Source organism: Triticum aestivum, chromosome 2A (genome assembly GCF_018294505.1).
Source record: "Triticum aestivum cultivar Chinese Spring chromosome 2A, IWGSC CS RefSeq v2.1, whole genome shotgun sequence".
Taxonomy (NCBI): domain Eukaryota; kingdom Viridiplantae; phylum Streptophyta; class Magnoliopsida; order Poales; family Poaceae; genus Triticum; species Triticum aestivum.
The window spans coordinates 165,991,713-166,017,750 of NC_057797.1; positions in this window are offsets into that span (position 1 = coordinate 165,991,713).

Consider the following 26,038-nt stretch of genomic DNA (forward strand, 5'->3'; position numbering starts at 1 on the left):
AGATCCTAGCATGGCGGAGGGGTGCAGGTAGGTAGGAGGCGAAATCTTCACGCGCACCCCAGTGTTCGAACCTCAAGGGTCTGCCGGAAACCGAAATCCGACATTTGGCGCGCCAGGTAGGGGTGCGCCGGAATTCGTCTTCCACCGCTCCGTGCCCCGTTGCGTCGTCATCACCATGCCCGGTGACCAGGAGGGCAACCCAGACCCATGGGCGGCATGGCCCGCCCGCGCAGAGCCGCTCGCCTCGGGCGACCCCGTGCCCCAGGTAGCTCGCGGTCCGCAGGGTGCTGCGGGCCGCGGGCGACGCGGACAGGCTTTGACAGCTCTCACACCGCGGCAGGTGCGGTCGGTAGCAAGGGCCTCCAATCACACCGCGACCACGACACTGTACACCCGTCGGGAGCAGGCGAGCTCGAGGGCCGCGCTCACGGTGGCCCGGGAGCTGCTGCAGTGCAAACTGCTGGAGGGCGGCCGCGACGTGTTGCTGGAGCGGGTGGCAGAGCTCCTGGGCTTCGCCGCCTCGGGGGCTCACCCCTTCTGTGCCCAGCTCCCATCTCAAGCCCAGGGCAGCCAACGTGGGGGCTCCGCGCGCGCCCGCGGGCTCCAAGGCTACTCCAACACCAGCGAGGCTGTCATTACCAGACTGGCGGCGGCGTTGCCCCCGCTCCGGTCCGCGAAGAAGGACTCGACGCGACCCGCGACCCCGGTGGACAGCCGCACTGCCAACCCACGGTAGGCGCATCAGGCAGGATCGCGTGGCACGCAGAGCACTACAGCGTGGCCTTCGGGATGACGGCGCCAGAGGAATACGTGCCCCTCATGATGGACCAAGGACACCCACACGAGGGCGAACAAGGCTCGCTCCTCAGCCCAAGCTGGGGGGACGAGGCGCCAGAAGCTGAGCCCTTCCAGGAGTCCCGGGACGGCCCCACTGGGCACGCTGGAGGCAACGATTATCGGGTACCGCTAATTCTTCAGCAAGCATACACTAACCATGGATCGCAGGAGGTGCAGGTTGCCACAGCGGGAAGCTGCCCCGCTCCCACAGTCTCCTACCCCTTGGGAGGAGGGCGCAGGGGGTTGCAGGAGAGGGGCAGGGATTCGACATCACCACCACGACGTTCGGAGCAAGGTGTTCTCAGGAGGTAGGCCCTCCGCTGGGGAGGTGCCCCAGGGCCTGCCCCCGGCGGAGGACCCGTGGTCGTCGGGGGAACCGCTGGCGACCGCTTACCCCATTGGCGGTGTCCTGGTTTCCAGTCGTCGTTGATAGCACTAGAGTGTGGCACAAGGCGGGGTCCTCATCTGGCGATATGAAGCAAGGCCAGTACCTGTGAAGAAGGCCCAGTGCCTGTGAAGCTCACCGCCCCGTGACACTCTCACGTAATAATGAGTGGGGCTGTACACGCCCCGGAGTCTCAGGGGTACCGGCCTCAGGCCCTGGGGCTCCCTCCCACGCCCAGTGGCAGCACTTAGCTCCGTGCTGGTGAGAAGACGTCCAAGACTAGACTAGGTGCCGGACGCGGCCTTTTGTTTGCTTCCGTTGCTCTTCCCTTTGGTTGTCGCTTTCCCTCGCTGGATTCAAGTTGGATTCGAATTTGAGATTTGCGTGTGTTCGGGGAAGGGGTGCTTAGTCTCGTTCGAGCGATTTCTCGCGTTTTGGTTACCACTTTGCCTCAACTGCCTCCCCTCGCGAGCCCCTTGCGAGCCGGGTCAGGCCTAGCTTGCGCGCAGCCCAGACTGCCGCCACCGCGTCCTCTCAGGAGGGTGTTTTACTGCAGATCCTACAGATTCAATCAGGGGACGCTCAGGACACCACAACCCCCCGCGGGCTGCCTCAGGGTCAGCACGGAACAAAGGTAAACTAGCCGACCAGCGCGTCGCTTAAGCCAGCCACTAGGCGCGGGCGCGTGGACAATGTAGCGTCTACTGATACGACGAACACAAGTTTTACATGAGGGGCTCCCCCTCCAAAATGCTCGCACAGTCATCAGGCCAAAACCTGAGTTCTATTCATGCAGGGTAAGGAAGCAGGAACAATGCACAATCAGTCGGACGAATCCCCCAATGCGTCCTCAGGAGCACCACTAGAGCCATTGCTGGCGTCGCTGAACTCGCAGTCGCTGTCCACGTTGCCGCCAACGGCGCCAGAGCCGTCCATCACACCGCCCTCGTCAGCCGCCACGATCACGTCGTCGTTGTCCGAGGCGAAGGCCCGGATAAGGGCGTCCACATCGTCTTCCCCCCAGTGCGCCAGCTCGCCTCAGACGGCCTGGGGGACTGGGGCGATGGCGGCGTCAAAATCAAAGTGGGGATCCATGTTCCGGAGGTGGCTAAAGACACGAGAAAAGGCGCGCCTGAGCAGGGCGCGGCTCCTCTCCTCCACCAACCTGTCAGCCCTGGTCGACCGCGCCTCCAGCTGCGTCACCACATCAGTGAAGAACTGAAGATTGCCCGCGTAGTTGACTGCGTGCGGCTCGCCGAAGGCCTCCTTGCAGATGTTTCCCAAGGCTGCGTTGGCTCTCTCCCGGAGAGTGGTGAGCATGGGGCCGTGCTCATGCTCCAAGATCTGCCGCTGACGTATCTCGTCCGCATTCTGGCGCGCGACGGCCTCAACCTCCTCCACCCGCTGGCGAAGAAGGAGCACCTCGGCCTGGGAAGTGGTTAGCTCACCTTGCGCCACCTCAAGGGCGGCCCGGGAAGCATCGGCCCACCGCGTCACCTCCTCCAGCTTGGCCCTCAAGGCGGCAGTCCTGCCTTCAGCTTCGGCCCGGATCAACCCCAGCTTCTCTTCGAACTCGTGCTCGAGGTTCAAACGCGCCATCTCCACTCGACGTCCGACCTCCTCCAGGACGCGGGCTTACTGTGCAGCAACATCATCCTCCGCCTATGTCACCAAGCGCTCCCTCGTCTTCAGACGCTCGTACTCACGGGTACATTCGGCGGCTTCCAGCGTCAGCGCCTTCTCACGCTTCCGGAGCTCTGCTGAGTCGCTAGAGGCCACCTTCATCGATGCGAGGGCTGCCTCGCGCAGCTCCACCTGCTCCTCCAGCGAGTGGCACCAGGCCAGAAGCTTCCGAGCCCGCTCCTCCGTAGGCGTTCGCTGCCGGTCAGCTTCCCGAGCCTCCTCAGGGGCACGAGACCGGGCCTCCCGAGAGACCACCAACGACGCCTTGGCCTCTGCTTCATCAAGATCACGCTGACGGCGCACAAGGGCGATGGCGCCCTCCAGTTCGTGCCTCTTTGCAGCCAGGCGCAGGCCCTCGGCCTCGAGGCGCGTCTTCATCAGCAAGCTCCTCACCAAGCAGGCTCACTGCGTCAGTCTCCCTTCGAAGGAATCCTTGGTGGAGAGCGCGACGCTCCCGAGCGCACTTGAGCACGTCTTCCACATCATCATCTGCCCAAGCAAGCGCCGGGGGCCGCGAGTCAGCACTCCCCCTCCGGGCTGGGGGCTGGGGGCTGGCACCCTCGCGACGGCCGGGCACGCTGCGTCAGAAGCCCGGCCTGGGGCCAGCCCATTCTCAGGAGAAGAGCACAGGAAGCGCCTCAGCCAATCGCAGTCCACGACCAGGCGAGAAGCCCATGGCAGGCTAGCTATGCCATGAGAAGGCCCGCGAAGCAGGATTGCGAGGTGCGCGGGGCCACGATATGCCTCGGGATGGTTCGCCTCTTCAATCGCCCTCACCACAAGGGCTCCGCTGCTCGGAGCGCTTGAGGACAGTGGAGGGGGCGAGGTCAAGAGGGACGGCTCCTCAGCCGTCTCCGCAAGCTCGGCTGGAAGGGGCCTGCGAAGCAAGAGTCAGTAAGAGCAACAGAAGGATCGGGGGCTGGGAAAGGAGAAGGCTTACTCATCAGTGGCGAAGTACTTCCTACGCTTCAACAGGAGACAAGGGTAATCATCGCCCAGGGCCTCCCTTCTCTTCCGGAGAGCCCCAAAGTCCACGCGGAACCGGCCCAAGAGTTGGGCGCATGGATCAACCTTCGACGAAGATGGAGCGTCAAGGCGATCTGCGGCAGGGGCGCCTGCCTGATGCGCGCTGCCAATCGCCTCCCCAAGAGACGCAGCTGGAGCCTTAGGGGCCCCAGCCGCAGGCGCTGAGGGCAGCTGCTCGTCACCCTCAGCATCAGCGGCACGGGCCCCAGGAGCTGCTTCCTCATGAGCTTCGCCTGGCGCTGTCACCGCGCTGGGAGCCCCCTCGGCCTCTGGCGCCTCATGCCTCCCTACTCCACCGCTTGAGGATGAGTCGCCTTGGCCGATAGGAAGGGCAGTCACCACCACTGGGTTCTCACGAGGCCCCTGAAGGCCGGCGGGGCGCGGCCCCCACTCATCAAAGACAGGCATCTGCTTCACAAAGTCGCCCCTGCTCTGGCAGAGGTACAGCAAGGCCCCTCCCTGCCGGAAGCTGCCGGGGTTGGGGTCCCCAGCCAGGGTCAAGAGCGCCGTCCTCAGCACCTCAGGAGTCAGGTCCTCTTCCTGGAGCCTCATATTATCCTCGCGCCCACGGAAGGCCCACATCCGGCGAGAGTGGCGTTGAAGAGGAGCAACGCGGCATAGCAGGAACTCCTTCACCACGTTGGGCGCTGTCACGCCAAGCGACCTCAAGAGCGCGAAGCGGTGCCAGACGAAGACGAGCCGGGGGCTCTCAAGTGTCTCCTGGCCCCAGCCCGAATTGGGGATAGCATGTGAGGTCGGCTCCGATAGCAGGGTGTTGGGCACCCCTGCGTCCACATACAGCCACCGCTCGCGGAACCCAACCACGTGCAGGGGGAGCTTGAAGTCAATCCCAGAGGCCGCAGTCTCAGACGCGGCAACGAAGCTCACGCAAGCCCAGCATTGGGTAGGGTCGACAAGATGCAACGAGAAGAAGTGGCGCAGCAAGGCAACCGAAGGAGGGATGCCCACCATAGCTTCGCAAACGAAGGCGAAGATCGAAAGGAGGGTGATGGATTCAGGACTCAGATGCATCATGTGGATCTGGTAGTGGGAAAGCACGGCGTTGAAGAAATCATAAAAGGGAGGAACCGTACCCGCCCACAGGGCATCGGCAAGATACGGGACCTCGGTGGCTGTCCTGTCGATGGAGAAGTGGGACGCGGGCCAAGCCGTCGTCCTCCCGCATTCATTGAAGATGGTGGCCAGAGCCAAGCTGACCTTGCCCAAGCCCTCGGCGGGGGCCGCCAACGGCGGTGGGCAAGGCGGAGACACGGGTTTCTTCCCTCTCCCCTTCTTCGTCGGAGCCATGGCGATGGGAAGGGGGGGACGTTCGAGATCAGGTTGAAAACAGAAGCCGGAGTTCGAGCGGAGGAAGGACAGAGGACACTCGAGCAACATAAAAGGGAACGACTGTGTACGACTACTGGTCCGCCTAGCGTGGCACAAAATAAGGAGGGCGTGGGGGAACAGTGCCGCCCATGACCAATCAACCGCCGCGCGGCGCCTAAGGCCGCAGGCTGTTAGGGCCCGCGGCGCTTCGCTCTTGCCCTTCCGCCTCCCTGCACGGCCAAGTCTGGGCGCGCCTTGGGCCCGGGGGCTACTGTCGGTGTTCTGGGAACGGGGGTCCCCAGACTTGCCTGCCTGCGGCCTGCGGCGTGGCTCAAAGGGGGGCCCAGCATGGCCCATATTCACCAGCACAAACCCAAGACCCTCGTGAGGGGCCAAGCCTCGCGGGGTGGACGACGCGGAGCTTCCTCAGGCACGGCCTCGTCAGGCTAGCTCACAAGGAGGCGGAGAGATCAAGGCGGGGTACCTCACGAGGTGCCCATGACGCAAGCCATGACGACTCAGGGCGCCAGGCGGGTGCCAGCCCGCGCAGCGTCCTCCTTTCCTCTTTGGTGCAAAGGGGGCAAGCGCAGCCGCGGGGTACCGAGGCATCAGGCAAAGGTTGCCATTTCGGTGCAACGAGACCAAGACCAGGAGGACTACGAGATGGAGGTCACCGTGGAGCCCAAGATGACGTCATCACCAGAGCTTTGCGCAGGCGAAGACTACTTTTGTCAGGATAGCTGATACTTGCTGTCCCCCTTCAAATTAGCCCGCCAATGTTGGCTCCCTTCCCGCTTGATATCCGGGAAGAGGACCAGGGCCTCTATAAATAGGACCAGCCACCCACATATCAAGGGGGTTCGGTCCGTTGGAGGAAGCAGAGAAAGAGAGAGAGAGAGAGAGAGAGAGAGAGAGAGAGAGAGAGAGAGAGAGAGAGAGAGAAAGGTGACTGAACTCCTCCGAGCAGTTCATCGCCCTAGCCAAGAATAGACCCTCGCGAGGCTATTCTTCCTTGTCTTGTTCATCATCATCAGCCCAAGAGGCAATCCACACACCACACACTGGAGTAGGGTATTACACCACAGCGGTGGCCCGAACCAGTATAAACCCTGTGTCTCTTGTGTTGTTCTTTCCATAGTTTTAGATCCTAGCATGGCGGAGGGGTGCAGGTAGGTAGGAGGCGAAATCTCTGCGCGCACCCCAGTGTTCGAACCTCAAGGGTCTGCTAGAACCCGAAATCCGACAGTCATCGACGTCGCTCTCCGCCCTGTCGGCGAGGAACTCGCGGGCCAGCCCCGAGGTGTCGGCCGGCGGGTGGTTGAGGGGATTCTGACCAAAGCTGACTTGTCAAAACAAACTCGGCAAGAAAGAAGACAGTCCAAAGAAAGAAAGGAAGGGCGGGAGTACGGCTCCTTGCCGAACCACCAATCCTCCAGGAGCTTGCTGTTCGAGAGGTAGTTCACCATGAAGGCCACCTCTTCGTGAAGCATGTCCTTGGTGCACATCCAACTCGGGTCACGGTGCCCGCTCATCTGGCATATCATGTGGGGGCGGCCTTGGAGTGGGAGAACTCGGCGTGCCACGAAGGCCGCCAGCAGGTCTGGACCAGTCAAACCCTCCGACTGCGTCAGCAGTCGGAGTCGCGTGATGGCGTCGGCTCCCGCAGGCGTCAGCGACTTGGCCCGGTACGACCAGTTGGGCAGTCGCCCAGCCGGCGGGCCGGCTTTGAAAGTCGGCAGGTTCACCCTGTCCCCCCTCGAGGAGGTGTTCCTGACGTAGAAGTAGGATCTCTACCACATCTTCACCGACTTTATCAGCGAGATGGAGGGGAAGGGATTGTCGGCCCCCAACCTTCGCATGACGATGAAAGCGCTGCACTGAGCCGGCACGCCCGCAGCCTGGGTGCCGAGCTTGGAGAAGAAGAACTCCCCCCAGAGCTCGAGGGTGGGGAGGACTCCGAGGAAGCCTTCGCACAAGGCCACGAAGGAGGACAGCAGCACCACTTGTTGGGGGTGAGGTGGTGCGGCTGGAGGCCGTAGAACTCCAGGAAGGATCGGAAGAAACTGCTCGCCGGCAGCCCCAACCCGCGCAGGCAGTGCGAGCGGAAGATAACCCGCTCGCCCTCCTGCGGCGCGGGGGAAATCTCCCCCTTCGGTGCAAGACGCACCTGCACGCGATCCTTGCCGGGGAGCCGACGAGTCCGGCAGAGGAACTCGATGTGGTCTTCATGAACTTCGGAGCCGTCCCAGGTGCCGGAGCGCACCGGGGGAGGTGCAGTGGCGGAGGAAGAATTCATCGTGAGCTGATCGCCGCGGCGTTCGCCGGAGCTTAGGCGCGCGGTGGAGCAAAGAAGAAGAAGAGGGAGGAGAGCAAAGAGCAGTGAGAAGGAAGAGAGCGAGGAGTAGTGGAAAGGAGGGGCGCGTGTGCCCCCCTCTTCCCCCTACTTATAGCCTCGTGGGCTGCGGAGCCGAGGGGGCGGATGTGGGGATTTACTGCGCCCACGTCCCCCATGTTCCACGATAAAGTTACTCCGCGCAGTAACTCCACGGGAATCCCAACCGTCCGCCGGGGCTGCACCAGATCCGCTCAGGCGCCGAGGCGCCGGTAGTGGCGGGCCCCACCTATGGGCCTGTCCTGTCGCGCGCGTAGGCTGGCAGGACAGGCCTAGAACGGGCGGTGGCGTGGAGGCTTAGCTAGCACGCCACTTGAGTCCCGCCGCGACGTTCAAAATACTGTGCGAGTCGGAATTGAGTGAGTCCGAATCGAGCGAGTCCGACTCCTTCTAGTCGGCCCGGCAGAAGTCCATCAAAGACCGTGTGTTGAGCACCCGGAAAGAGAAACTGCTGAGGCTTTTCGGCCGATCGTCCGCGGCGCCTCACCGGTTTCGGGGACTACTGTCAGAGTAATGGGCCACGGGTAGGCCAACCCGAGCCCCAGAACCTTTCAAGACATCGGGGCAGGCTGTGCCCCTCAAGACCCCAGGACGAAGAGCCGCCTTCTGAGGAGTCGACGGCAAGACAGCCGACTGCCCGCTCGCGCCCGAGTCACAGGGACGACTTCAGGATAAAGCCGACTCCCGACTAGCGACGTCCAGAGAAGCCGGCTTTGGGGAGTCGGCCTGCGACTCCAACAAACCCCATGACCTCATCAAAGGGGACCGGGCAGGGGCGTGGCTACAGCGAAGCCCACCGCCGCCCCTTACCAAGGGCAAGCATGGCCACAGCACGCCGTACCCCGGAAGATCTCCGTGCGGCGTGGCACTGTTGCCATGCCGGCCCTGACATCAGCACCGCAGGGCCGAATCCTGCACCCACGATGGCTTGTCTGTACGGCCTAGAGGCAGCAAGCCCCACCAGTCAGTGAGACCTCGGGAGACGGCAGGAGAACCACCAGTCGGACCTGTCGGGAGTCGGCCCGGGGGAGTCGGCCGAGCCCTCTCCCGGGGCCCACGCGCCATTAATCAAGATGTGATGGGGAGTGGCGACAGTGATCGCCCGCCGGGCGGCGAGGCTGTTGTCATGACCTCATGATCAAGCCCGCATCATCAGAAGCACGGCTACAGTAATCAACAGTCGGCAAGACCCGCCCGCGGTGGACGCGGCCTGTCGGCTCCGTACAGGGCCAGTCGGCGGGGCCCGCCAGTCGGCGGGCCCCAGCGGTCGGCAGAGAAGACGGAGGCCAGAGGCACTGACGGCTGGGCCCGCGTCCAGCCGGATTACCATTGTACCCCTGGGGGTAGGCCTATATAAACCCCCAGGGCACCCTTGCAAAGGGTTGGAACCCATTAGCTCTAGACCAGATCATATAGAAGGGAGAGAGCTAGCCCTGCCCTCTCCTACCTCCTAGAAACAGCTCAAGGAGCAACCGTGTAAACACTTTGCCATAGTGATCATGCGGAGACCCCGCAGAGCAGCAGTAGGGGTATTATCTCCACGAAGAGCCCTGAAGCTGGGTAAGATTCGCCGGCGTTCATGTCTTTGCCTCATCCCGTTTCCAGGCACCGGCGACGTTCTACTTGCCCCCACCATGATAAGCCATCCTCTGGCATATGTCGCACCAAACCCCCGACATGAACTGAGCTTTCTCATAGTCGATCTTTTGCTTCAGTTCAACGATTCGCTGAGCTAGAGCTAGCTCAGAAGCAATGGCGCAAGTGAAAGCGACGCTGAGGCCAATTAGAAGTTGTAGATCATCAAAGCTGAGATTGGGGGTTTCAAACCACTCATCAATGAAGTTGTGGATGATTTCCACGTCAAAGAGAGGCAAATCATTTAAGCTTTCTGCTTCTTCCTTGCTCTTAATCAGTTGCTCAAGAGCGTCATCTACAGTAATGAAGATGGTTCTGCATCCGCAGGCTGCGGTCCACGGACCATGCAAGGATAGAAGCCTTGTTCAATGGCTTCAGCTCTGGACTTGGGTTGAACATTTCTGTATAGAATGTCTCCCCATGGTCGTTTGATGGCATTATTCTCAGCATACTCCTGGGTCACGAACCTGTACTTGAACCACTGTTCTGCCCAAAATCTTCGAATCCATTGGATTCGAGTTTTTCGCTGATTGTAGTCCTCCTCTGGATCTGTCTTGTACAGCTCATAGAGGTCAGGAGGCAAATCTCTTGAGGTGTTGCCACGACGCTGTCTGCCACCCTTTATTGTAGGTTTCTCTGGTGCCATGAACTTCAAATTGAATGGCTTCAATACGTTCAAAGGTTTCAAAGGCTTCCGCTTGCTGGTCAAACAGGAACTGGCTTCGGGAGAATTTATATGATGCTGTAAGAATTCTGCAAACGAATGCAGACTATGAGAACCAAGGGATTCTCCCATGGACATGTACCTGTGATAGAATTAAGGTGCGAGGGAAGGGGAAGAGGTCATATTCATTCTCAGAAGATTTTGAAGATAAATTAGTTTAGAAGACATTAACCTCATAGTGCGAAGACATTCACTCATAGATAGTGAGTTGGTTCCAGATATGTACGAATCCTCGAATAAGTACAAGTGAGGAATCTAACTATTTTGTGAAGCATAAGTGAACATACTAGGCATATTATGAGATGCAGTATGAAATAGATCCAACTTGTGTGAACAGAAACTGCTTGTGGTAGAAAGGGATGAATCTATAGGATCAAAGGAGCCGTAAAAAGGAAGTTTTATTTACCACACGAAGAACTGCTAGACGGAGTGGGAGAGGAGGCCGAGCAGTTCGATCATCCATGCCCTAACTTGGCGAGGGAGGACACCTACGACGACGGCGGAGAAGACGATGTCCGCGGCCTGCGTGAAGACAGCGTCGGTGAGGTCGCGACAGCTAAGCGCTTCGCCGCCGGCGTCGTCGAGGGCTAGCGGTGGCGCTAGGGTTTGTGCGAGAGTGGAAGAAAGGATAATGACTATGGTGAGGCATGTATTTATAGGGACAGGGACGGCACAGTGTTATTACACAGGTGCCCCTGGCGATTCACATCCGAAGGACACGTGGCCATCATGCAACATATCGGAGGTTGTTCCACGTTCCCACGCACGCCTGGATTGTCGGGTGGTCGTTCCCACTTCTCCGGGTTTCGGGAGAAGGAATTAGCATTGAAAACGGACTTAATGTTTGTCTCTGTATCTTCTGCTGACTAGGACGCAGAGAAGACATTCGACAGTTTCAATAGAATGCATATGATTTGGACAGATAGAGTTTGAGATAGAAAGCATAGAGAGATTAGGGTCCGATCACATTCACTTAGTTCAAAAGATTCAACAAGGAAGACATAGCTATAAGTGAATGCTGTAGAGGACAGAACACTAATAGGTACATATCAGAAGACAATCAAATCAACATAGTGAAGATAATCATGAAGACAAGTTGAAAATGAATACAAACAAAATGTGAAGACATAGCACATGTAACGCCATGGGTAAAACACTTCAAACAGAAGAATTTGGTGGTGGCGTTACCCACCGTATAGGAAGTATTAGACCCAGACACGGCGCACAATTATCGTGGCGCTCCGAAGTCAAATTCCACGTTAATGTATTCACACTCAGAATGTAAGTCTTCATTGATTGAAGATATACTTTACTTCGTGTGTTGCACATCTAAGTCATCAACATGCATAAGTGTTAGGATGTGTGCCTGATCACAGGATATTTGAGGATTCCAAGATATTTAGCTCACACTGTAACTTGCAAAACCTCTTCTCATCCAAGGGCTTGGTGAAGATATCTGCCAATTGCTCTTAAGTGTTGACGTGTATGATATCAATATCTTCCTTCACAACATGATCTCTGAGAAAGTGATGACGAATTTCAATGTGCTTTGTCTTCGAGTGCTGAACTGGGTTGTTGGCAATCTTGATGGTGCTTTCATTGTCTCAGTAGAGTGGTACTTGCTTCAGGTGAATGCCATAGTCTTTGAGTGTTTGCTTCATCCATAGAAGTTGAGCGCAGCAAGATCCAGCAGTGTATTCAGATTCAGCAGTGGAGAGAGATACACAGTTCTGCTTCTTTGAAGACCAACATACAAGTGATCGGCCCAGAAAATGACATGTGCCTGATGTAGACTTGCGATCCACCTTGTCACCAGCATAATCAGCATCCGAGAATCCAACTAGATCAAACTCTGAGCCCTTTGGATACCATAATCCTAGTGTTGGGGTGTGAGCCAAATATCTGAGAATTCGCTTCACAGCTAAGTGATGCGATTCCTTTGGTGCCGCTTGGAACCGGGCACACATGCAAACACTAAGCATGATATCTGGCCTAGATGCACATAAATAAAGTAAGGAACCAATCATGGAGCGGTATACCTTTTAATCGAACTCTTTACCATTGTCGTCGGGACCCAGATGATGTTTGGCTGACATTGGCGTCGTGTAGCCTTTGCAATCTTGCATTCCAAATTTCTTCAGGCAATCTTTGAGGTATTTCTCTTGAGATATAAAGATGTCGTTGCGTTGCTGACATATTTGAAGACCAAGGAAAAACTTCAGCTCACCCATCATGGACATCTGATATTGTTCTTGCATCATATATCCAAACTCGTTAGTGTTTTTATGATTGGTGCAACCGAAGATAATGTCATCCACATATATTTGGCACACAAACAGTTCACCATCATATGTCTTCGTGAAGAGAGTGGGGTCGAGGGAACCAGGTTTGAAGCCTTTGCTCTTCAGGAAGTCTTTGAGTGTGTCATACCAATCCCTAGGGGCTTGTTTGAGGCCATACAGTGCCTTGTTGAGCTTGTACACCATGTCAGGATGTTTTGGATTTTAAAGCCAGGCGGTTGTGCAACATACACTTCTTCATCAATCTTGCCATTGAGAAAAGCGCTCTTCACATCCATTTGATGCAGAAGAATGTTATGATGATTTGCATAGGCCAGCAGTATGCGTATGGCTTCAAGTCTAGCCACAGGAGCAAATGTCTCATCGAAGTCAATCCCTTCAACTTAAGTATATCCTTGAGCAACGAGACGAGCTTTGTTTCTGACAACTTGACCATGCTCATCTTGCTTGTTGCGCTATATCCATTTGGTGCCTATTATATTGTGCTTGCGAGGATCAGGACGCTTAACCAGTTCCCATACATTATTCAGCTCAAACTGTTGAAGCTCTTCTTGCATAGCTTGAATCCATTCAGCTTCGATGAAGGCTTCATCAACTTTCTTGAATAATCATCAACAATGACAAAGCCATAGAGACAAGCAGTAGTAGTAAGAGTTGAGTAATGAGTGGGACCGAAAAGATCCATGTGGAGCAGTTCGAAGGGTTGAGTCGTTGTCATGATTGTCTTCGAGAGATGCTTGGCCCTCGTCATCTTTCCTGCTTCACAGGCACCGCATAAGTGGTCCTTCTGAGAAATCTACCATGTACAAATCATCTTTTCGATACCATTCAAACACTAGAGACTTGTCAGATTCCATTAGAACAAGGAAACGATATTTTCCAAACATCACAATCATGTTTAAATCGCAAAGCATTGAGACAGGCAGTAAGTTGAAACCAAGGGATTCAACAAGCATGACTTTATCCATGTGTTGATCCTTTGAGATTGCAACTCTACCTAGACCCAATACCTTACTTTTACGAGTGTCAGCAAATGTGATGTGACTTTTGTCAGATGGACGTAAGGTTGAGTCCATAAGAAGGCTTCGCTTGCCAGTCATGTGATTGGTACACCCACTATCAATAATCCATTCTGAAGCAGCTGGTGTCGTACCCTACAGTCCAGTTAGGGGGATAGGCTTCACGAAGAGAATTGTGAAGCAAAAACATTTGATGAGCCAGTGGATTATGAAAGCTTAGATCGAGATTAGGACTGATAGGGCAAGTAGCAAGCGACTCAGGAACAAAGTACATAATAAGACCATTTGGGCATTTGATCTTGCGCCCTACAAGATGTTTAAGGTCCCCAGCAATAGCGTCAGACGATTTTGGTTTTCGGCTGGAGACCTTTCCCTGCAAAAGAGAGTTAAGCTTTCTTTGCCACCCACATCTTCAAGGGTGGCTTCTAAGCAATGAGTCTAAGTGCAGCATCTGAGAACTTTGGCTTTGGAGCCCTAGCAAAAAGTCTTGCAGGTGGACAATAGTTCTCATAAGAATAAGCAGAATAGTTCTTGGTCTTATGAACATGGCGGTTTGATGAACCACGCTCATATTCATAGGCCTGAGTATGGCTTCCCTGCAAAACATTTGCATTAGTGCGACTCAGGTGAGTCCTCTGTCTATATGAAGCCTTTGGGCCGTAAGCCTGTGGTCTGGGGTTTATCTTCTTCAATTGTGGTGTCATGACGACATTCACAGGAAGATTCTCCAAACACCTTTTCAGCACCCAGACCTTCTTCATAGGCGGCCCATTCCTGCAGTTAGTACCAATATACCTGGCAAGCACTTCACCATTCTGATTCTTAAACAGTTTATAGTTTGCATTAAAGGATTCATCAATAACAATGGGATTAGCACAAGTGAAGCCAGATAGGATGGATGGATCCACTAAAGGTCCCTTTGCAGCAACCCATGTGGTTTTGGGGTACTACTCAGGTTTCCAGTAAGAGCCAGCATCATTCATTTTCCTTTCGAACTCAATACCCTCGTTCCTAGGGTTTCGGTTCAGGATCTGCCTTTTGAGGACATCACATAGTGTCTGATGCCCTTTGAGACTTTTGAACATCCCTGTTTCAAGCAATGTCTTCAACCTAGCATTCTCATCAGCAATAGCAGTGGCATCCTTAGCAGAGGGGTTAGTTATCACATCAACAGTTGAAGATATTGCAACAGTAGCAGCAGTAGAACATTCAGTAACAGAAGTAGCATTATCACGCTCAATGCTTTTAAGACATGGTGGTTCAAAACCTTCCTGAGCGGAACTGATCTGTTTGGCGCGAAGTGACTCGTTTTCCTTTTGAAGATCTTCATGAGCCGCTCTCAATTTTTCAAGGTCTTGCTTCCTTTGAAGATAATCATAGGAAACCTTTTCATGAGATGTTGAGAGCGTTTCATGACGACTTTCAAGTTCCTCATACTTAACATGAAGATTTTTTATGTCTTTAATTAAGGACTGAGATTGAGTCATTTTAGCGTCCAACAGGTCATCGCTTTTGTCTAATAGCTTTCTGTTGTTCAGTTGCAATTTTAGCAAGTGTTTTGTAGCTGGGTTTGGAACCACAATCAGAGTCATCTTCACTTGATGTTTGATGGTGAGTAGTGCGTGTGTTTACCTTGGCATCGCGTGCCATGAAGTAGTAGGTGGGAGTGGAGTCGTCCTTGTCATTAGCATCGGTGTTGGTGACATTGTCTTCGGTGTTGAAGATGGACTTGGCAACGTATGCTGTAGCCAGACTCGCAACGCCAGAATCGGACTCCTCCTTAGACTCCACCTCCGCCTCCTCAGAAGCGGACTCCTCCCCTGAATCCATTTCCTTGCCAACAAACGCACGTGCCTTGCCAGATGAGCTCTTCTTGTGTGATGAAGACTTTGAGGAGGACTTGGAAGAAGACTTTGAGTATTTCTACTTCTTCTTGTCGTCAGAATCATACTCCTTGCTCTTCTTTTTCTTCTTGTTCTCATTGTCCCACTGCGGACACTCAGAGATGTAGTGGCCAGGTTTCTTGCACTTGTGGCATGTTCTCTTCTTGTAGTCATGAGCAGAAGCTTCATCATTCCTTGAGCTTGATCGTGAGGACTTTCTGAAGCCTTTCTTCTTGGTGAATTTTTGGAACTTCTTCACAAGCATAGCAAGCTCCTTTCCAGTGTCTTCAGGATCATCAGAACTGCTGTCAGATTCTTCTTCAGATGAGGAGACATCTTTTACCTTCAAGGCACGAGTTCGCCCATAGTTGGGACCGTATATGTCTCTTTTCTCAAAAAGCTAAAACTCGTGTGTGTTGAGCCTCTCAAGTATGTCAGACTGGTCGAGTGTTTTGAAGTCAGGACTTTCTTGAATCATCAGGGCTAGGGTGTCAAACGAGCTGTCAAGTGATCTCAGGAGTGTCTTGACAACTTCATGCTTGGTGATCTCAATGGCGCTGAGGGCTTGATGCTCATTTGTGATGTCAGTGAGTCGATCAAACGTGAGCTGAACATTCTCATTGTCATTTCTCTTGAAGCGGTTGAAGAGGTTGCGAAGGACACTGATTCTCTGATCTCTCTGGGTTGAGACGCCTTCGTTGACCTTGGAGAGCCAGTCCCACACTAGCTTAGATGTTTCCAAAGCACTCACACGGCCATACTGTCCTTTGGTCAGATGACCACAGATGATGTTCTTGGTAGTGGAGTCCAGTTGAACGAACTTCTTGACATCAGCAGCGGTGACACCTTCACCAGCCTTGGGAACGTTATTCTTGACGACATACCATAGGTCGACATCAATGGCTTCAAGATGGATGCGCATCTTATTCTTCCAGTAGGGATATTCAGTTCCATCGAAGACTGGGCACGCAGTGGAGACTTTGATTATCCCTGCAGTCGACATAGCTAAAACTCCAGGTGGTTAAACCAAATCACACAGAATAAGGGAGTACCTTGCTCTAATACCAATTGAAAGTGCTAGTGATCGACTAGAGGGGGGTGAATAGGCGATTTTTATGAAAGTCTTCAAAACATGGAAGTTTCAAAGACAAATGATAGAAATAAACCTATTACCATGCAGCGGAAGGTAGACTACACTAGGCAAACCATAGTCAAGTATTCAATGAAGTGAAAGCACAATGACTAATAGCAGCTAGGCAGTAAAGATCAGGTAGGAACATATAGTGAAGCCAATCAGAACAAGTAGTCACTTAATGAAGACAAAAGATAAGGCAATCATGCAATGAATTCACCAGGGCCAACAGTAAGTAAAGGAATGGGAAGGATGAAACCAGTGACTCGTTGAAGACAATGATTTGTTGGACTAGTTCTAGTTGCTGTGACAACTGTACGTCTGGTTAGGAACGCTGAGATTCAACTCAGAAGACCGCGTCTTCACCTTATTCCCCTTGAGCTAAGGACACCCAGTCCTTGCCCAATCACTCTGGTAAGTCTTCAAGGTAGACTTCCAAACCTTCACAGACTTCGTTCACCGGTGATCCACAATGACTCTTGGATGCTCAGAACGCGACGCCTAACCGGCTGGAGGATTCACAGTCCTCAAGTGTAATAAGTCTTCAGATCACATAGACAGGAAGACTTCAGTGATGCCTAACTCTCTTTGGCTCTGGGTGGTTAGGGCTTTATCCTCGCAAGGAATTCTCTCTCAAAGGCTTCAAGGTGGGTTGCTCTCAAACGACAAAAGCCGTACACTAACTCTGAGCAGCCAACCGTTTATGGTTGTAAGGGGTGGGCTATTTATAGACACTAGGCAACCCGACCTGATTTATCCGAAATGACCCTCGGTCACTAAGGAACTGACACGTGTTCCAACGGTCAGATTTCAAACACACACGGCAACTTTACTTGGGATACAAGCTAAGCTGACTTATCCAACTCTGGACAAGATTTGCTCTCATAGTCTTCACTCGAAGACATAGGATTTTGGTTAAGCATCACCTCAGTCATTCTGACTGGTACACTTGAACCCACTTAACAGTGTGGTGGTTTCTATGACTCAACAAAGAGAAACACAGAATGACGAAACTGCTAAGTCTTCGCGCTCCATAGTCTTCACGTGATGTCTTCTCTTGTCATAGTCTTTAATGTGAATGTCTTCACATACCACCTTTGACTTCAATGTCTTCATACATTTTTAAGGGTCATCTCTGGTAGGAAAACCGAATCAATGAGGGACTTCTACCTGTGTTATCCTGCAATTCTCACAAACACATTAGTCCCTCAACTAGGTTTGTCGTCAATACTCCAAAACCAACTAGGGGTGGCACTAGATGCACTTACACCTCCATCGGTAGTTCCAAGCGTGGATGGGCGCACTTGGCACTCATCATGACCCATTTGGCCCTGATGTTGTCAACCTCTTCCCGGAGTTCGAAATCGAGTTGGCCTAGCCGGCTGCGATGAAGTTGGCGCACCCAGAGATATGGCCACCGGTGACACGGAGGAAGAAGAAGTGGCACAGCAGTGCCACGAATGACATTACGCCCAGGTACGCCTTGCAATAGTAGGCGAAGATAGACAAGAGAAGAACGGAGTTGGGATGGAGATGCAGCGCCTGCAACCCGAAGTGGTCGAGGACCTCGAAAAAGAAATCAGAAAAGGGGAGAACCAACTCGGCGGCGATGCTGCTCATGAAGAAAGGGAAGAAGGTGCTTCCCTCAGGCTCTGGCTCGTCAGAGGCAAGCCGGAGCTCTGTCTTCCCCCTCTCATTGTTCGGCCCTGCCGTCAGCAAGCGCGTGAAGGCAAGGTTTTTCTTCGTAACATTGGGCGCATGGAGGGCTGGCTCGAACGAAGCCAGCGCCAAGGAGGACTTGACCTTGCATGGCGCCATTGGTCGCCGACGCGGAGCGAATTTGAAGCGGATCTGGAAGTTCCGATAGCAAGAAGCAAGAAAGGGGATCTGAAGCAAGGCTAGGAAGAAGCAACAAAGGCGAGCGCTGTCCGTGCCAGCCTTTTTCTCAAGTCGGGCAGTTGCCGAGGCAGCGTGGGGAAGTGGAGACGCCCACGCCCAATAAACCGCCACGCGTCAACCTAGGCCGCGGGCTTTGGGGGCCCGCGGAGCTCCGCACTTGACCCTTTGCTTCACCTCAAAGCCAAGCCCGAGTGCGCCTTGGGCCCGGGGGCTACTGTCGGCGTCCTGGGAATGGGGGTCCCCAGACTTGCCTGACTGCGGCCCACGGCGTGGCTGGGCTAGCAGGTCTGTATGGCCCATCTTCATCGACAAGGCATTCAAGACCCTCGCAAGGGGCCAAGCCTCGCGAGGCGGATGACGCAAGACCTCCTCAGGAGCGGCCATGTCAGGCAGGCTTGCGAGGGGCGGAGGGATGAAGGAAGGGCAAACCTCGCGAGGTCCTCGTGACGTAAGCCATGACGATCGAGGCCAGGCGGGCGCCAACGCGCGCAGTGTCCTTGTGTCCTCTTTGGTGCCAAGGGGGCAAGCACAGGCGCGGAGTACCGAGGCATCACACAAAGGTTTCCGTATTGGTGCAACAAGACCAAGACCCAAAGGACGGCAGGACGGAGGTCACCATGGAGCCCAAGACGGTGACACCACCAGAGCCTTTGGCAGGCGAAGACCACCTTTTGTCAGGATAACTTGTACTAGCTGTCCCCTTTCGAATTGGCCGTTGTTGGCTCCCTTCCCGCTCAATATTTGGGGAGAGGACCAGGGCCTATATAAGTAGAACTAGCCTCCACAATAAGGAGGGACGACGAACGACAGATGATAAGAGAAAAGAGAGAGGAAAGGGGGAGAAAAGAGCACAAGGGAACGAGAGACAAGTGAGGATCGACCTGATCACGAATCCACTAAGCACAAGAACACCTCAACCTCAGGAGGTTGTTCTTCCCTTTGTAACTGTTCTTCATCAGCCCAAGAGGAAATCCACCACCACCACTCTGGAGTATGGTATTACACCACAACGGTGGTCCGAACCAGTATAAATCTTGTGTCTTTCTGTGCTGTGAGTTCATTGCGTCCGTCTGCGAGATCTTAGAGAGCTAGGGCGCGGATCGATAGGGAGAAAACCTTCGCACACACCCCAGTGTTCGAACCTCAAGGGTTTGCCGGAACCCGTGATCCGACACCCATCAATTGATGTCAATGTGAGGAGTGGGGATTGCCATGCAACGGATGCACTACGAGCTATAAGTGTATGAAAGCTCAAACTAGAAACTAAGTGGGTGTGCATCCAACTTGCTTGCTCATGAAGAACTCGGGCATTTGAGGAAGCCCGTCATCGGAATATACAAGCCAAGTTCTAAAATGAAAGTTCCCACTAGTATATGAAAGTGATAACTCAAGAGACTCTCTATATGAAGAACATGGTGCTACTCTAAAGCACAAGTCTGGTAAAAGGATAGTAACATTGTCCCTTCTCTCTTTTCTCTCTCTCTTTTTCTTTTTTTCTTTTTTGTAGGCTTCTTTGGCTCTCTCTCTTTTTTGGGGGGCTTATTTGGCCACTTTTAATTTGATAACCTCACGTGGGACAATATTCTAATAATGATGTCATCACACTTTTATGTACTTACAACTCCATATTACAACTCGATACTAGAACAAAATATGACTCTATATGAATGCCTTCGGCTGTGTACCGGGACGTGCAATGATCTAGCGTAGCAATGACATCAAAAAATGGACAAGCCATGCAAACATCGTGCTAGCTATCTTATGATCATGCAAAGCAATATGACAATAAATTCTCAAGTCATGTATATGATGATGATGGAAGTTGCATGGAAATATATCTCGGAATGGCTATGGAAATACCATAATAGATAGGTATGGTGGCTATTTTGAGGAAGATATAAGGAGGCTTATGTGTGATAGAGCATATCATATCACGAGGTTTGGATGCACCGGGGAAGTTTGCACTGACTCTCAAGGTGAGAAAGGGCATGCACGGTACCGAAGAGGCTAGCAATGAAGGAAAGGTGAGAGTGCATATAATCCATGGACTCAACATTAGTCATAAAAAACTCACATACTTATTGCAAAAATCTATTAGTCGTCGAAACAAAGTACTACGCGCATGCTCCTAGGGGGATAGATTGGTAGGAAAAGATGATCTTTTGTTCCCGACCGCCACTCATAAGGAAGACAATCAATAAATACCTCATGCTCTAGCTTCGTTACATAACGGTTCACCATACGTGCATGCTACGGGAATCATAAATTTCAACACAAGTATTTCTACAATCCAAAACTACCCACTAGCATCACTCTAATATCACCATCTTTATATCGCAAAACTATTGCAAGGAATCAAACATATCATATTCAGTGATCTACAAGTTTTATGAAGGATTTTATGACTAACCATGTGAATGACCAGTTCTTGTTATCTCTCTAAATAGATATAAGTGAAGCAAGAGAGTTTAATTCTTTATACAAAAGATATGCACACGCTCTAACAAATATAAGTGAAGCAGAAGAGCATTCTACAAATGGCGGTTTTCAATGTGAAGAGAAAGAGGCAATCCAAACTTCAAATGATATAAGTGAAGCACATGAAGCATTCTATAAAGCCATACTCAAAAGATATAAGTGAAGTGCAATGAGCATTCTATAAATCAACCATGGACTATCTCATACTAGCATGGTGCATGAAAGAAAAAAGAAAACTAAATGCAAAAGACGCTCCAAGATTTAAGCATATCATGTGATGAATAAAAATATAGCTCCAAGTAAAATTTCCGATGATCGTTAGAAGAAAGAGGGGATGCCTTCCAGGGCATCCCCAAGCTTGGTTGCTTGGGAGTCCTTGAATATTTCCTTGGGGTGCCTCAGGCATACCCAAGCTTAGGCTCTTGCCACTCCTTATTCCTTCATCCATCGTGATCTCTTCCAAAACTTGAAAACTTCAATCACACAAAACTTAACAAAAAGTTCGGTAAGATCCGTCAGTATAATAAAGCAAATCACTACTCTAAGTAATGTTGATTTTTTTTTCATATTTTGTTTTTTCATTGTAGCTACTGTAATATAACTTTTCCATGGCTTAATCCATTGATAGAAATTGATAGTTTCATCAAAACAAGCAAACTATGCATCAAAAACAGAATCTGTCTTAAACATGACAGTCTATAGTAATCTGAACATTCATAATACTTATGGTACTCCAAAAAATCTTAAAACATTAGTAAAAATAAAAAAATTATATAAAGATGGTGCAAAAATTTCAAAACCGTTTGACGTTCCAGTAAAAAAATGTAAAATCACGCACTATAGCCAAAGTTTCTGTTCTGCACCCCACAAACCAACAAGCAATGTAAACATCCTAAAGGCAAATTGTAGGATCGAAAGTATGTCTAGAGGGGGGTGATCAGACTACTTGACCAAATAAAAATCTATCATTTCCCCAATTTTAGTCTTTGGCAGATTTTAGCTATCTTAGCACAAGTCAAGCAATCTTAACACAATTCAAGCAAGCATGCAAAGAGTCTATGAGCAGCGGAAAGTAAAGCATGCAACTTGCAAGAATGTAAAGGGAAGGGTTTGAAGAATTCAAAAGCAATTGGAGACACGGATGTTTTTGTCGTGGTTCCGATAGGTGGTGCTATCGTACATCCATGTTGATGGAGACTTCAACCCACGGAGGGTAACAGTTGCGCGAGTCCACGGAGGGCTCCACCCACGAAGGGTCCACAAAGATGCAACCTTGTCTATCCCATCATGGCCATCGCCCACGAAGGACTTGCCTCACTAGCGGTAGATCTTCACGAAGTAGGCGATCTCCTTGCCCTTACAAACTCCTTGGTTCAACTCCACAATCTTTGTCGGAGGCTCCCAAGTGACACCTAGCCAATCTAGGAGACATCACTCTCCAAGAAGTAACAAATGGTGTGTTGATGATGAACTCCTTGCTCTTTTGCTTCAAATGATAGTCTCCCCAACACTCAACTCTCTCTCACAGGATATGGATTTGGTGGAAAGAGGGTTTGAGTGGAAAGCAACTTGGGGAAGGCTAGAGATCAAGATTCATATGGTAGGAATGGAATATCTTGGCCTCAACACATGAGTAGGTGGTTCTCTCTCAGAAAATGTGTATTGGAAGTGTAGGTATGTTCTGATAGCTCTCTCTCGAATGAAGAGTTAGTGGAGGGGTATATATAGCCTCCACACAAAAACTAACCGTTACACACAATTTACCAATCTCGGTGAGACCGAAGTGAAAAACTCGGTCGAACTGGTTTAGCAAACCTAGTGACCGTTAGGATTTTTGGTGGGACTGAGATGCAACTCGGTAGGACCGATATGGTTAGGGTTAGGGCATAACGTAATCTCGGTGTGACCGATTACACAAACTCGGTGGGACCGATTGTGGTAATAAGCTAACCAGAGAGTTTGCCAGGTAGACTCGGTGGGACCGATTGCTCATTTCGGTGGGACCGAAATGTTACGAAAGAGAAACAAAGAGTTTCCATTGCAATCTCGATTGGACCGATCGCTCATCTCGGTGGGAGCAAAATGTTACGAAGGGAAACAGAGAGATTACAACCCCATCTCGGTGTGACCGAAATCCCTATCGGTGAGACCGATTTGCCTAGGGTTTGTGGCAGTGGCTATGCCATTTGAAACTCGGTGGCGCCGGACAGAAAGAATCGGTAGGGCCGAGTTTGACTTTTGGTTTAAGTCATATGTGGATGTGGGAAGGTAGTTGAGGGTTTTGGAGCATATCACTAAGCACTATGAAGCAAGAACCTCATTAAACAACACCTCATCCCTCCTTGATAGTATTGGCTTTTCCTATAGACTCAATGTGATCTTGGATCACTAAAATATAAAATGTAGAGTCTTGAGCTTTGAGCTTGAGCCAATCTTTTTGTCCTTAATATTTTGAGGGGTCCACATTCCTCATCCATGCCATGCCATTCATTGAGCTTTTCGTGAAATATTAATCTTGGAATAGCATTAGAACAATGGGCTATATGTTGTTAGGAATTGCCAAAACCACCTAGGGATAGTTGCACTTTCAATCTCCCCCTTTTTGGTAATTGATGACAACATATAGATCAAAGCTTCGACAAATGATAATAAGAGTGAAAAACATTGTCGCTTTGAGAAGTATGTGAAAGGCAAGAGCTCCCCCTAAATTTGTGCATAGTTTGTGATTTTCTTTGGACTGCAAATGCACAGAGAATTAGGCTCATGGGTTACTCTTCCATGTCACATACATCTTGGTGGAGCGCTCAAAATGATAATAATTAAATGGATGCACTCATCACCAAGCAAAGTGAATGATTATATAGGGATAAAAAGATAATGTCATCCAACAAGCATTAATGTAGCATATGATCAAACACATGATCATCCAAGTATCACATAGACAAAGGTATCTTAAACAAGCAAAGTAAATAAAGTTCAACCACCAAAGCAAGAGAGAATAAAAAGCAACGCTCTCTCTCCAAGCCTATGATCTATACATTTTTCTCCCCCTTTGGCAACAAGTTACAAAAAAGTTCCTAGAAAATGCATAGCACTAAATCGTCTCTCAGGCTTGGTCTTCAGGTGGTGGTGTCCGAATAACTCCAAGAACGAAGGCTTCAGTTGAAGTAGATGGAGCTGATGGAGTAGGTGCTGGAGCTGGTCGCACAGAAGCTGTAGCTGGTGCAGATGACGTGGCTCTGGTGTCTGGAACAGGCACTGCAGCAGACCTCTGAGCTCTAGGAACTCTGGCAAATGCATCATTGGTTGTCTTTCCCTTCCTCTCCTGCATATCATCTTGAAGTTGCTCCACAACAGACTGAATCTCTGTTACCTTCACATCCAAGTCATAGAATTTTTTCTCCACGATTCTTTCCAAGCTCTCCTGGTTTTGAGTCAGGGTGGCCAGTCCCTTCTCAATCCTCAGAGTGGATGCAATCAGGTAGCCAAGCTGATCTTGCTTGCTCTTCAGGAGATACTGAGATGCTTCTTCAGTAGTTGGCATCCTTGCAACCTTTTCAGCTTTTGCCTTCTCCTTCTTGGCTTGTGCGTGCACAGAAGGTGGTTCATCCTCATTCATAACCACAGTATTGTCCTTGAAGCCTAGATATATAGGCATGTGCTCCTTGTCCAGCAGATATGTACCAGTGCCCATCTTGGAGTTGATTAGCTCCTGGATCTGTGGGCCATACCCACAACTCCTCTTCTGATCTGCAACTGTCCTTTTGATAGTTTTAACTATTAGGCTCATGACTTTGAACTTCCGTGGGACATCAAAGATGTGAAGAAAGTTAATTGCATGGCCTCTGATCATCTTGTGATCACCTGACTTTGGCAAGAGAGTGTGCCTGAGGATCCAGTTGATGGTTGGCAAGCCTGACAGAAGGTAATGTACAGATCCAAACTTATGTGTCTCAAGAGCAGCATCTGGGATCTCCTTGTACATGTGTGCCATTGTGTTGTGATCCTTCTTCCTCTTGGCATAGACATCCAAGTCATCTTCACTCTCTTTTGGGGTATTGATCAACTTCGCCCATTCAGCAACCGTGGACTGGTGCCTCGTACCTTCAGACATCCAGACAATCCTTCCATCTGGGTAGAAATGAGCTGTGGAGTAGAACTGCATGATGAGCTCATCATTCCATTTTGTGAGCTTCTGAGCCACAAACTCATCGACTCCACAAGCCTTGAAACTGTCATGTACACCTGGATAGTGATCCTCATTCTCCTTGATGTAGTCCCAGTCGACCCATCTCATGTCACACACTATGGGCTTCTTGTCAAGCAACACTGTCTCATAGAAGTCCTGTTGTTCCTTTGTATGGAACCTGTAGTCCACAGCAGTCCTCCTCCTGGTGGCATATGGATCAGACTCTCTCCATAGCCTCAGACATGAGTCCTTCCTTATCTTCATGTTCTTAGCTACTGGCTGAGCATCATTGTGATCTGGGATTTTTGGCTTCAACTTCCTCAATACATGTGACTCATCATCTTCTTCTTCCATTTCAGCTTCAGGCACTGGGGCCTTGTTCTTTTCCTCAGCAGGGAGGTTCCTGGTGCTCTTCGGTTTTGGCTTTGGAGCTGGAGCAGCAACCTTTGGAGCAGTCTTAGGCTTAGATGGAACAACCCCTGCCCTGATGGCATCACCCATAAGCTTCTAAGCTTTGGGTACTGGTGCAGCATCTTCTTCCTCTTCCTCTTCAGAACCTCTCATGATTAAGGATCTCCCAAGCACTCTAGCAGTGGTCTTTTTGACACTCTCCTTCCTCTTCTTCCCTTCTGCAGCAGCCTCTTTGGGTTAAGATTCCAAAGGGACTTGAGTAGATGCTCTAGCCTTGGACATTGGAATTCTCTTTGCAGGAACCTTTTGCTTCATGCTTGGCTTGGTGGTAGCAGCAGTGCTATATTCCTTCTTAACCACTTTCTTCTTGGAAGTGGCCTCATCCTCAACTGCCACATAGTCTTCATCCTCAGATTCAGAGGTCTTCTTCTTTCTGGCCCTGGTGGCAGCTTTGGGTAAGTTGCTTGGGGTGCTCCTGCTACCATCATCTGAACTGCTAGAGGGACTAGTGCCCTCACTCAGGTGAACCTGCTCCGCTGACCTGTTCTGGCTGTCACTCTGATCAGACATATTGCAAACACTGACAGCGGACCCTGTGAATAGATATAGATGAGATAGAGTGGATGAGCATCACAAAATGTAGAGGTTTTTGCAAAATAATGAGTCAAAAACTTAGTTTTAGTTTTCCACAGAAAGCATTTTGGATCAACCGATTT